Raw genomic sequence first — 15,352 nt, 5'->3', positions numbered from 1 at the left:
AGGCTATAGAGTACACAAAATCAATAAAAGCTTATGAGAATCTTTTGAGCCAGAAAATAGTCCAGAGAGCACAAAGCAATGTTAATTAACACTAAAAAGAAATAAAAGTTTAGATGAATGTTTTAATTTAGTGTAATGTCAAAATTTGCAAATACAGAGAAAGGATGTGGAGAAAAGCTATAACATGATTGAAACTACTTAGAAACTACTTAATTTGAACTGGGCTTATTACACATTATTGGACCTGCATTGATTTTCACTTACTTTTATTAAAGATGCTTCAGATTACTTCATTCTTTATTAATCTTATTTTATAATACAATCTCTTATATACATAAAATTTTTATTTAAAATCAGAGGCATGCTAAAAATATTATTAGGAAAACATCACCTCTACAGTGATCCAGTGAACTTTGTACTCTTGGCTTTTCAAAACACATTATTTTTAGCTTATATAACCATTGCCTACAAAAAGTAATTTAGACTAATTGCATTTATACACACGTATCTTCAGCACCCTTCATCATCCCACACCTACTCCCATTAAGATACAAAATCAAGTTCAAAAGCTCAGATGAGATATCAAGTAACAGCTCCAAAATTCACACAGGTAAGTTTTAGCATAAAGTTTTACCATAGATAGCTAGGTATATTTGACTTTAAAGTCTATGTGTCATCTATAACTTAGTATTCTAAAATGACAGCTATTATAATTTGAGGACTTCTGTGCATTATTTCAAGAAAATCATGAATGAAGTTCAAAGAGGTAGACACTACAGTTTAGAAATGTTATATATGCGCACTTCTGGAAAAAGTCTAGTCATTGTTACTATAACAAGAATGGTTTACTCAACATTGATGTCACCTGGCAGCCAAGGAGAGTGGACTGGAATGTACATGTGTGAACAATGATGACTTCACTGTACTAGTCAGTGGGGGTGGTAGATGCTGTTGAGTGAGCATGTATAGTTGTGTGGCCTTAGCATTCAAAATGACTGAGTGAGTACTGCAACAAATATGCATCAATTTTGAGTTAAGCTTGAACATTTCTCTGAATAAACTATTTGTGTGATTCAGAAGGCCACAGCTATGGGTAGCTAGTGACTGGTACCTTCATCAGGACAATGTACGCTCTCATGCATTGTCTTGTGCAAATATTTTTGGCAAAACATCAAATCACCCAAGTAACTCAGCCCCACTACAGCCCAGATTTGATGCCCTATGACTACTGGCTTTTCCCAAAACTAAGAACACTGTTGAAAGGCAAGAGATTCAAGACCATCAGTGAGATTCAGGAAAATATGACAGCTGATAGAGACTGGAGAACTATGTGAGACCTCAAGGTGCCTACTTTGAAGGGGACTGAGACATCTTTGTCCTATGTACAATGTTTCTTGTATCTTGTACCTTCTTCCATAAATGTCTCTATTTTTCTTCTTATATGGGTGGATATTTTCTAGACAGATCTTGTATTTTGCCCAAGGCAAACCTGCTAGTGCAGAATAGAGCTGCACTGGGTGTCTTATTCAAGTGCCATAAACTGTTAACATTCTCTTGCCAGGCTATATCAGGTGCTTTCTTAGATACATTTATTGGGTTATTTCTCTCAGAATGATGGCCATCACTGGCCTCAAATAGAGGAGTTTATCATTTGCTGGGCAAACTAAGATATTAAAAAACACAGAGTCATGATACTGAATTAGATTTCCACTAATTCTTGGCTTAGAGGCAAGAATGCATGCACATTTTACTCATGAATACAACATAGATGAAATTCACAGGTGATATAGGATATTTTTATATATACATATGAATACAATATATAATTCATGTACACATATAACTTACAACATAACATATTTTAGTGTCATTAAAGTCAGTTGCCTACCTATTCTAAGTTGTATCAGAGGTCAGAGAAGGAAATAAAAGAAGACAACAGCATTAGCACTTAAACATTTTTGTATTTATTACATATGGAATTAAAAAGAAAAAAGAAAGAAATGGAAGGACAACCAATGATATGATGTGTTATATTAGATATTTTTTATTCTATAATCCATCTAATGCTAATGCTTACCTCATAAAAAATGAATCATTTAAGAAAGGTTAGAAGAAAAGATGGTGGACTCACTTGTCTTTCATTCTCCAAAGGTTCTGCTTGTCCTGGTTCTCCCATGCTACAAATCACTTCAGGGATGCAATGCAAAATAAAATATTCTTTATTCACTGTTTCATGTTGGTAGCCTGATTATTAGTGATATTTAAACAATGCATTTGTTAGATATTTTATTTATATATGTTATTTCATAGATAAATGTAATTTTTATCTCCCAATGCATTTTACCAATGTTTCTTTCTAGCAACAAAAATGCTTTATAACAATATTTATGTTATATAAAAGGAATGTCAGTAACTGAAAAGCAACTGTCAACGTAGAACTGTGTCCTTATTTTTTTGAACTTAAAGTTAAGTCATTTTCAGGAAAAAAAATAGAAACATTTTATCAAAGCAGGCTTTGCAAAGGAAAATATTTAAAACAGTATTTGGGAAAGAAGAAATATTATGCCATTAAAATAATTTTAGATATAAAAATTGATTAAAATATTAATAAATATGTACATAACTCCGAACAAATTTTGAAGACATAAAGGTAATGATAATAGATTTAATTTAGAGAATTAGTAAAAGAATCATACAACTAAAATTCTGTATACATTAAAAAGACAGAAGTAGCCCTGGATGGTGTAGCTCAGTGAACTGAGTACCTCCCTATGAACCAAAGGGTTTCTGGTTCAATTCCCAATCAGGGCACATGTCTGGTTTGTGGGCCAAGACCTCAGTAGGTGCACAGGAGAGGCAATCACACATTGATGTTTCTATCCCTCCCTTTCTCTCTCCCTTCCTCTCTCTCTAAAAAATAAATAAATAAAATCTTATAAAGACAGAAGTGCACTGATCCAAGTTAAAGAATGTTCTGATTTTTTCTTCAGTATAACTGATTCATTTCATTTAAATTTCTTTATAATGCTTAATGTGAACACTAGAATAAAAGTTTATTTCAAAATAATAAAAGAGGAGTAACACAAGAAACTTTAGTAAATAAAAATGGCAAAAATCAAAAAGTAGACATAGATAAGTAGAGAGTACACCAATGATGCTGAAATACATTAAGATGTATGTGTATTCAAAATACTGACTATGGGTACAAAATTATCACCTAAAGTAGACATGGATTGAATGGAGGATTTAAAATATGTTATTAAAACACACTTTTTTTTCAGAGACAAAGAACTTTATTACTCATAGCAAAGTAGTAAGCACAAGTTCATGTTCATTTACATCCATCTCCCATGTCCCTCAGTACCCACAGAGGTGATTCAAAGAGCACTTAATGGATTTCTGCATAAGCAGTGGTCGCACTATGATAGGTGAAAAACTGAATTTAGGGGATTCACTTCTTTGTTTTTTTTCCAAAGAGAGGTTTTTATTGCTTTTGGGCCTATATTTTAATTTCTAATTTGACATAAATATCTTACTTATGAGAAACACAACTATAAAATACTATTTTTCATTTATACTTTTGGAAGAGAACAACAAATTAATGGCATACTGCTTTGTTTTCAATTACATTACAGGTTAGTATAAAATCTCTTATCACTCTATTAAGCAATCTCTATTAAATTTAATATACACACATTTATCTTAGTTATTGATTGCAATAATAATGCTTTGTAACAAACTATTCCAAACTCAATGGCTTCCGGGAGTGTCTGACTTACCGCCTATGGGCCGCATGCAGCCCAGGATGGCTATGAAGGCGGCCAAACACACAACTGTAAATTTACTGAAAACATCGTGACATTTTTTGTGATCATGTTTTGCAAAGTATTTAATGTGTAGTCCAAGACCTGTCTTCTTCTTCCAGTGTGGCGTAGAGACACCAAAAGGTTGGATGCCCCTAGAATAGTTTTGAACTCCATGAAACTATTAATCAGTGATGCAGATTAGTTTATCTAGTCTCATCTGGCCTCCATTGCATTTCTGGAATGAGATACTGTTGATGGGCTGTTAACTGGTACTACTTAGCTCTTTCTCTTGTGCCTTTCACATCATTCCTTTTTAAAAAATAATTTGTGCTATTACAGTTGTCTTCTCTTTTCCCCCCTGCCCCCTCCACATACAGCCCCATTCCCACCCCTCCCTCAGTCAATTCCCATATCATTGTCCATGTCCATGATTCATGCATAAATGTTTAGTTAATTTCTTCACCATCTTCCATCCGGTTTCCCTACACCTCTGGCAACTGTCAGTCTCTTCCATGTATCTACACTTCTGTTTCTATTTTGTTTGTTATTTTTATTATGTTCATTAGATTCTACATATAAATGAGATCATGTGTGATATTTGTCTTTCACTTAATGTCTTATTTTACTTAACATAGTATTTTCCAGGTCCACCCATGCTATCATGAAAGGTAAGGCAAGCCTTTATTTGCATCCTGCTCTCCAACATTGCACTAGCCCACAAACCAGTTACATGGCTGAACTCAGAATCAGGGAGTAGGAAAATAAACTCCATCTCTTTATTAAGATTAATTTGAAAGTCACATATCAAAGGGCATTGGTACAGGAGAGAGTGAACTCTTAGAGATATTAATGTAATCGAACTACCATCCCTTGATGCAGTCATTCATTTATAGGAATTTTTCTACATATATATACTTGGACATGTGTGGCATGATCTAAGCATAATAATATTTAGTAAGATATTCTTTAAAGCTATAAACTAAAATATGACTAGCATGAAACATATCAAGCATCTATCAATAAGGGAGAAGTTGAATAATTACAAAGGACTATTCTGTAACTACTAAAATTATATGACAAAAAGTGAAAAATTATGATGCAAAATAGGGTACTTCATGCACTATGATTTTTAATATATTAAATATGCTTAGATTTCTCTGCAGGAATAGTAAATGTGCTAAAGGTGATTGGTTGCCATTGCATAGGGGGACAAGAGGACTGAGCAATAGAAATGTTCATATAATCTTACCATGTACAATGTGTCTTTCAACCTTTTTGGAATTCTGTACCATAGACATTCATTACCTATTTCACTTATTACCAATTTTTTTCACATAACTTGTGAATATTATTTTACATACCATACCGATTAATACAGAAGGCAACTATAGAATACTTCCAAAGAGGAAGATATTTCTAATATGTTTTCCAAAACAAATCACCTGTACTTTAGTCTGAATTAAGATAAACTGCACTATGTAGAAGAGATGGATTACTCAAAATACATAAATTTCATAAAATCTGTATGAATTGCCAACATTTTTTTTGCCTAGTATTTGAGTTAATAAATATGGCTGTGGACCTTCTTTATTATTTATTTAGATATTTTTTTCTACATTTAGTTTTTGCTAAAAATATGACACTGTCCTTACAGGAAGAGACAGCATTTTCTCTTCTGTCCCCTCTATTGCTGCGGGGAGTCAGAAGAAATAGAACACAGTGGAAGCGCGGTGAGATTTGGAGAGAGCTGGAGAACTGTCACAAATTGCTTAGCACTATTCGACCATGAGCAAACTGTATATTTATTTATTCTTTTTCCTCAGTGTCAATCTCCATTCCTTGGAAAAAAAATAAATAAATGGGAGGAAGCATATCTACAGGCAGTGATAGTTTATATATTTCTGGTACAATTTTTATTATACCCTGCAAGTTTTTATGATGAATTATTCTGACTTTTTAACACTTCACATTAGTGAATAGAGTATGCCTTATACTCTCCTTCATAAGCATGACACATTTTTTTTCTGCTTAAAACAAAAAATAGATAAAGGGATAGACAATACATTTTTTACTCTGTAATGGTTTTATCAACTTAAATTAATCATTTCATATTTTAATATACAAATAATAAAATTCAATAAAAGTGAGCCACATTTAAAATATTTAAGGCTGTTTTCTTGCTGTTTGTAAGACAGATGGCAACATTTCTAAGTTATAAATTTAAATTATAGTGTATGTGCCATTGGGTATTCATATGCATAATTTCAGATATATTTTACTTATTTTCATAAATATGTAAATATTTTGTTTCATCTTTGGGGACAAAATCAGTGTATTACATCCAAATAATAATCTAAAGGGAACAAATATCTCTTGAACTTGGTTCCAGAATTTATAATGAATATAATTTGCCAACATAAATGACTTTCAGGAACTGACATTTCCAAGTGAATATCATACTGAAAAGGGAAACAGTTATCACTGGTGTTAAAGTCAAAGATATTGCATATTGGCTTTAAAGGGGAAAGACATGGAGAATAACAAATTCAGGGAAAAAAGCTTAGAGACTGAAATTAAAAAAACAAATCCAAACAAAAAAAAAACATAAAAAATCAAAACAAACAAACATAAAATTAGAAAAGTCATGCTGACTTCTAAATAAGGTATTAATTATTTTCTTATCATGTTTTTTTCCTTAAGAGTTTCACTTAGAAGATCATTTTAGTTAAAGCTGCAGCTGAAATAGACTCTTTTGACATTAATTAATTTATATGAAAGGACAGTTTATATATAGACAAAAATCAAAGATTCTATTAGAAGTTAATGGTGTGCATTTATATGTGTCCCTATAAATCAATTATATTACAGACTTTCTGAGTTCAAAACAGTTGAACTCTATTGGACTTTAATCTGAACTTTTACATGAACTTTATCCAGTGTGATGTAAACAGTGTCCTCACATTCTCGCTCAGATGACAGTAGACATTATCAGACCTTTGTAAAAATCAAATTTCTCAATATTCAGTAATTATGTAGTAAAACTAATTAGTTAAAGGCCTACAAAACTAGGGTTAAAGGTGATTAAGCCAAGTTAATAATCACAAAAAAATAATTATACTTCCATGGTGAACTTCAGAATTATAATTGGACTATCTCTGTTAATTAGGTAATTAACACACAAAAAATCAGGAAAAAAGAGCACTTAGAAAAGTGCATTTTTTAGAAATCTCACATTTGATATGATCTTTGGTATAATTCAGGATCACCAATCTTCCAAAGTTAAGGGAAGACAGTTTAGATTTCATTTTTCACAATAACCAGTAATTATCCAATTAAGGTTATTACTGTTACTTTTTTCCCTTCCAAACCAAATTTTATCAAAAGAGCAATAAAGTTCAACCAAAAGTCCAAAAAAGTAGTAGGTAAATTTACTGGTTGATTGCTTCTACCAGAGGAGTAAATGTGAAAGATTATATTTTATTCTGTTCTTTAATTGCTCCTGACACAAAATAGAACATTTATACTAAACAATTCAATTATCATGTCTACACAAAACTTATTTGTATTTCATTTAATTATTAACTGTTTTAACAACTCTTTATTTTTAGTGTTTATATATAAAATTATAGGATTATTTTCATATTGCTACTATAAAAGGTTGAAAAATTATGTGTCATCCACACACTATCCTTTGGATCAATACAGGCCCAGAGTGTGGAACCACACACCGGGAAGGCCTGGCATGGTTGGATGATGGAGTGGCCCGTTACGGTCAGCTGGACTCCTTGTATGTTTCCTAAAGGGCCCACACACGTGCACACACACGTGCACACCGGAAATAAATTAAAATAAAATATATGCCCTCATAATAATTATATTTTAAAATTATAATTATTTTTGATGTTATATCATTAAATAGAGGAGTTATCCTAAAACATAGAATCAAAATTAAAAATATATATTTGGATTTAGAGTACTTTGCTGCAATACTAACCCATAAAAAAAACCCGATAAATATCTGCTAAATAAAAGTTCCCAATTCAGAGAATAATCAAAATTTGTCTTAGTTAAAATCTCCAAATTTTGATATTTGAAAGTTATTCACAGTTCATAATTTAAGAGGGAAGCATTCTTTTTGATTAATACCTGTTTATGTACATCCATATCCAATTGGGTGGTAATGTATGACGGAGAATGTATTTTAAAATTCAGCATTATAGCACTTGTTTATTGCAAGTTTTTCTTTGACTTCAGTTGTTTTTAATTAGGTATCAAGGTCTTTGAGTAGATAAAACACATAAAACTTCTGTTAAGTTACCAACAGAAAGCCAGAGTTTGACAAAAAATCAGAATGGTTTGAATTAAGAGGATTGAAGTCCACTCCCAACCTGAGGCACTATAAGCATGTAGTCATTCTGGTTCAGCCACAGCAATAAATCCACTGCAAGAATGAGGGGAACAGGGGGCACAGGTTAGGGGTGAGGGTGTCCATGGACCTGGAAGAGCAGGAGAACAAAGACTGGAACTCTGCAGTGAGTGGGTCAGAGCCCTGGGCATTGGAGCAGGAGGAGGAAATGGATATTGGCAAGAGCATACAAAGACTTTTCCTAGGATGTTTAGATAGAACCTGCAAAGTCTTCCCCAAGTGAAAAGTGGCTGAAATGTGGAAAACTGAAAATCATGGGCCTGACGTCATTGCCTCCGAACACAATGTCTTCCAGAAAATAGCGCCTTCTTCTTTGCTTCCACACTTCTAATCTGTGTTATGGCAAATTCTAACCCAGAGTCATATAGAAAAGTGATTTGGGGGGAATATAGTTTCCTGAGTTGTGTCTCAGTATGATTCTAAGGTGAGTGACACCATGCACCTTACTTACCATCATATTCCCAGAGCAGAGTACGCAATGCATTGGTGGTAAAAGTTCTGCAGTATGTATTCGCTCAGTTCAATGAACTTGAATATAATTCCATCAAATAAACAGGACAAAAGAAAAGATATCGGATCCCTCAATATACTAATTTAGCCCTTGTGGATAATTTAGTGCCTATTTTATTTGACTTAGAAGTGCACATCATTCAATATTGTCAGTAATTATATTTTCTAGAAATGCTATGTAGAAATATTGATATATATGTTTAAATAAGGGAAACAACTGCTATATACTGATTGAGTTTTATGATGATATGGCACATGTACAGATATGTGAAATGTGAGATTATTCATTATACCACTTTCATGTATAATTTATTTTGTGGGCTATTTCTGTCTTACATAATAGTAAAATATTTTTAAATTGTCATTAAATTAAATTGAATATAATTAAAATTGTGCTAAGTGACTATAACAAATATAAAAATAAAACCTAAAGTAGCATAATATTAATTCAAAGTAACAAATTGATACAATTTAAAAATGCAGTGACTGTTGTATTATTTTGTTTATTATTTAATAGAATCTACCCATGAACAAATACATTTTCCCTTTTAGATAAAGATACACACTAATAAATTACTCACAGAGTATTTCTTGGAACCTTTATTGAATCAAGTAGATGTTATTGAAAATTAATAAAGAAAAAGTTTTAGCTTCTACATGAACTCTCCCCTTAAGCTGTTTACAAATCATCTGGATGAATGTAATGTGCTTTCAAGCATCCACCCTGCCAGTTTAATATCAGCTTTCTGATCACTAAGTTTAGAGTTCACCTGCCTCAAAGAAAAATAACATATATGCATACATACACAGCTTATGGACACAGGCAATAGGATGGTGAAGGTGGGGACGGTGCTGGGGGGCTTTGCATAAGGGGAGAAAAGGGGAAGAAGTGGGAGACATGTGCAACTGTCAACAATAAAACTATTTTTTAAGATGAAACTATCCTCATTATCTCTGTTTTTTGTCTACATTAAGTCTGTATGTCACGTGGCCAGGAAACTCTATCAACATCACCATCCACAGACCAGCAGCATTGGCATCATGTGGGGGTTTATAAGAAAAACAGAATCTTAGGTCTGCTTCAGATTTCCAGCTTCCCAGGTAATTGATATGTGGCTTAAAGTTTGAGAATAACTTATGTCAAAATAACACGTTGCCCTAGTATTTAATTTCTAAGCCAAGTGCCCTTCCCACTCTCAAGCCCTCACTAAAAGAGTATATTGCTCCTCTACGCCAAATTTGTTTCTATTTGCTGCTGCTTAAAGCCTTGTCTTATTTCTTTATCTCTGTCCATTAATGGTGGCTTTCCTTTGAGAACAATGCTTCCCTGTGCTTCTCCCATCAGCTGCTGATTGTTCCTTTATGCTAACCATCTGGACCATGGACTCAAGAGCTGGGAGAACAATTTGGTGTCTTTTTTCTACTTTGTTGCCACCTCCAAACTACTGTTATTCTGCTCTCTCATCAACCTAGTTTGCTTCTTGGCAGACATAATATGAAACAAAATCAGACCTGTGAGCATTTAACCCTCCTTTAGAGGATTAGCTCATGTATTCACTTGTTTACAAAGCCAATTGACTAATGTAGTTGAGAGATCAGAATAAATTAAAGTATCTGTCAAATTTTATTCTATTTCATACTTGTTTTACAATCTCAGGTTTTTCTGCTTCTCATGTCCTGTGGTGATGACATCAATTCCAAACCCTGATCTGATGGCGAATGCTAGAGTAATTTTAACAGTCTTACTGCCTCTCTTTTCATAAAGACAAATACCTGCCTAAGCAAACACGTAAGTCATCTTAAAAAGGCCATGCTTCACTACTGCTTGCTAATCGTTAATTGGCATGTACAACTCTCACCGAATGGATTTTCTTTGTCATATTTTGAATAACAGTAACACATTGAAAAATCCCCAAGTGTCATAAAGGTCAGTCATCTTGAGCACAGGTGAAATCAGGCAAGGCAGGCATATCAACGTATTTCTCTCCAGTAGATTGGGATGCATCTTATTAAGGGTTTTACCCTTCACTGAGAATTATTACATTGTTTCATAATAGTATTTTATTGAAAGCAGAATGATGTATGATGAAGAATACTAAAGAGGGTTGATTGAAAATTGACTCGAGGAGTGTGGGCACAAAATTCAAAAAAATGACTTTAATCGTCTAATTTAGGTCATAATTAATTATACAGATAACATAACAGCAATTTGTGTTAACATAAACCCCACTTGGTCTCTCCTTGTACTGAGGATAATAGTATCCATCACAGAGTGAAGTTACTTTAATTTTTTCAATTTTAGAAAATATCTGACAACAGCAAAGAATAATACCCACTTTTTCCACAAAGGTCTAGTTACGCCAAAACTTTAACGGTCCTTGCAGTATCCCTTCAGAAAGTGCTAGAAGAGACCAGGCTAGACCCTCTTCTTATTGTATTCCACCAACTGACAAAGGATATCAACAAAAACTGCACCATGCATTTCCTGTTTTAACATTATATGCAACGATAGGCCAGTGTCACTGCAAGTTTGTGAACTTTTATGTGTATCTTTGTGTCTATTACTGATGCATGTTAATAAATGTGAGTATTCTTTTCATCTCCACTTTTGACAAGTATCAGTAATGTAATTTTTAACTCCCTTATGGTTTTATCAAGACTTCAGCTGCTAGCATACCCATTTATCAAGCCTTCAGCTGCTAGCATACCCATTTCACTATGAACAGTGAAAATAAGTACCCAATTTTAAATTACACCTATTCTGAAATTCTTCTGTGTTTTAATATATTAACTGGCATTGCTTATGGACCAACATCATCATATAAATAGGGTTAGTGATCTGTCTCCCATTTCCAAACAGACACGTTGGGGATATGTGAATGCCAGATCTTTTAACGTAGTTCTCTCACATTGGATCCTAAGGGGTTTGTCCTGTTACTGGTTGTATGCTCTGGATTTATCTGTGTTTATAATTCACACTTGCTCCAATATACACAGAAAAAAGAAATCTAGAGTATTCATTTCAATATCTCCAGTTATCCTGATTAATAATACATCATTGATTTAATACACCAGGCTGGAAACTAGTGGTATTTTAATAAATGACCCAGTTTGGATTCCTTCCCAATAAATTATAGCACAGAAACAGAGTGTTAATATCATTTTGATTTAAGAAAAAATGGGGAGGATGCCATCCCCATCACACCAATAAAGCTGGGGCTTGTACACCAGGTACAATGGTGATGAAAATGATGCATTCACTGTATTCAAGATTGTGTAGAGCTTGCCTGAGGCTGGTTATGACTCTTCCCAGTTATAATAATACATAATATTTATTTTGTAATATTGAAAATACCTGACGCATTTGCCAGTATCCATGGTGAATTGATAATGTGTCATATGTTTGCTTTACTGATTCACCTGGAATTTTCAAGGTAGTGATTATGGCACAGAACAACCATTTTTTTCTGGAATGTCTTTAATAATTTAACTGAACTTGATGGATTGTGAGATGATAAGATATCAAGAAAATCATACATCATCTAAGGACTCATTATGGAACTGTTTCTCTAAGAGAACTTGAATTAAAATTTCCTTGTGATGTATATAATTTTATTAACCAATGTTGTCCTAATGCATTCAATAAAAACAAACCAAAACAGTTACATTTTGGAGAAACTATTGCCCATGAAAACTTCAAGTTTAATTATTATTATACATGCTGGGAAAGTGTCAAAATTAGATTTTTTCCTCCATTATATACCTTGCTTGACATTGTCTCAAAGTACTGAGGAGACATTTAAAAAGTACTTTGATATTCTTAAACACGCTGGAATATTTGACCAATCACCACTCATGGTAGTATAGATCAAAGCAAACATTTGATAGTAACTCATGTTTATAATATTAAGCATTTGGGGAAAACAAAGTTTTGGTGCCTGGAAAATGGAACTTTAATCACTCAGAAAATTTTCTTATTAGTATAGTTCATGGCCCAAGCAACTAGGATTCAATAAACATCAAATACATTCTGTGCACCCACTTTTGCTCATAGTATGCCTAAAACACAGTTCTCATATAACTCCAGGGGAAAGATCTCCATATTATTGTTATGTTTTTATCATGAAATATTCCTCATCTGTCATGTGTTTTATATAAAGCACAGTATTTATAATACCCTACTGTGTTCAGTGTCCATTAGGAAAATTTAAATAAATAAAAATTGCTCGTAAGTTCAGTTCTTACTTTTAAAAATGGAAATACTAGACACATGATTTTCTATTCTTATTAAAAGTGTCAATATTCACTAATGATTTTAAAATACAAGTGTCTCCTACTATCAAGCCCAATTAGATCTTTAGGAATTTGAATATGCTGTAATAAATCTGAATTTTTTTTAAAAGCCTAGGACTAGAGTCATTGCGAAAATCATGAACATGAAGTAAACTGAAATGCAAAGATATAATTTTTTGTGTAGGTAATTAATTGTATTTTAAAGATTAATATCACTAATTCCAATAACAAAAACAAAACCATTATACTCAAGAAGCAGCTCCTGTCAACTACTCATGGTAAAGTAAACTAGTTTGGAAAAACAGTTTGAATTTAAACAAATGAAAACACTATACATACAAATAAAAATAAATATACATATACATATATTGTATATTGTAAAATAATACATATTGTGGTTAAAATTTACTAAAAAGATATTCTATTATGTTGTAGCTGTTCTCTTAATTTTAATCCTAGTTTTAAGGTGCATTTGCACAGGTATGTCTGAATCTGCAATACAACATGAATTTTAACTGACACCAGATTTCCAGGGGTTTTTTTAGCCAACATTATTATACACAAACTTAATGAACTCTAATGCAGCTTTGATTAAGAATAGAAAACAGTTCAGCACTGTCATTTCTCTAGAAATTGTTTTTCTTCAACTTCTGTCAACACAATGATGAATCCGAAATTTCCCTCCCCAGGCATCAAGGTTCCCTAAACCCCAGAACTTCACGCTTCGATGTATTGGACATTTTCGTTTGGATGACCTGGAACACCTTAAGTTTTATATCTCCCCACTTCAAACCCACCTCTCCTTTATTTTTCATGTCCGGGTGGATGACTCTTTAGAGCCACCCTGTTAGACAAGTCAGAAAATGAACAGATATCCTCCATTCCTTCCTTTAAGTTGAGCATTCTATGTCTTAAACAGCTATTATACCTGCCTATCACCATTTAGGCCCATGTCTGTACCACACTATGGGGCAAGTTGCTTTTTTTTTCCTGGTCTCTTAGCTTGCTTTGCCCCCTCACAATCCATTTTACACTTTCATGGAAATACATTTTTCTTAACATATAGCTGACTATGCCATTTCTTTGTTTATAATACTGAAATGTATCATTTTAATCATGAAAATATCAATATTACATCACACCCCTTCATAGTATATACCAAGTCAGTAATATCACATATTAGGTTTAAGTTTCTCTCTGTACTTCATTTATTCCCAAACCTTGGGGCTTTCTTTGATTTTCAAGCTTCTCTATCATTTTACATGTGGCTTTCCTGTCTTATACACCCACATCAGACTTACTCAGGAAGTCTCAGCACAACCACATTTCTCTTGTAAAGTATTTCCTAACAGTCCTATAGAGGTTCTGGGGGTCAACACACACACACACACACACGCACACACACAAAACAAAGAAAAAAAACCCTGTGATTTTGTGTGCACTATTTCTATTGTACAGTTCTTTCATAACAATAAAAAATGTAAGTGACTCTCCTCTTCCTGGGTTGTACCATTATGCACATAGGTGATTCATGTATTTAGAGCCTGAGGTTTTTTCCCATGAGTGCACTCCGAATTCCAGGCCAATGTTCTTGCAACTATATTGACATAATTAGCTTCCTCATGAAAAAAAAAAACAGTCATCTTTGTTAAAACAAACAAATAAACAAACAACACAGAGTCAAATTAAGAGATGTCTATGTTTTTAAAAACTACAAGTGCCTTAGTGCACAAATTATACATCACTGACTGGACCTCTCTCTCTCTCTCTCTCTATATATATATATAGAGAGAGAGAGAGAGAGAGAGGGAGGGAGAGAGAGAGAGGGAGATGGGGGGCTGTTTAGATGCCTACTACCTCATTACTATGTACAGAACCATTTTCCAGCTCTACACTGCATATGTTAGTGCTTCCCCCTCTATCTTGAATCTTTTTGTAGTTAATCCCTTCTTCCTTCAGGTATCTTCTATTTGGAATATAAACATAGAATCTAAAACATGCACCTTGATTTTATTCCCACACACTGATTAGCCTTGCCATTTAGTATCTGGTGTTTCAAAACAGTCATGGACCAATGGAAACATCACCATAACTCAGACAGACTACTTTTTTGCTTGATTGTCTTGAAATGCAACAAATAGGTTAGTGACTTTTCAGGTTAAATATAAGCTGCCTTTACATCATCATCAGAGAAAATACTGTCTTAAGTTAGCCAAAACTTGATGTTATAAATGCTGTCATGTGATTAATAAGGTTTATTAAGAAATATCAATGGCATTTCAGCCTACATACATACTTAACTCTATAAATCTTCCCA

This window comes from Phyllostomus discolor, chromosome 3, assembly GCF_004126475.2.
Source record: "Phyllostomus discolor isolate MPI-MPIP mPhyDis1 chromosome 3, mPhyDis1.pri.v3, whole genome shotgun sequence".
Lineage (NCBI taxonomy): Eukaryota > Metazoa > Chordata > Mammalia > Chiroptera > Phyllostomidae > Phyllostomus > Phyllostomus discolor.
This window is presented reverse-complemented; position numbering follows the sequence as displayed.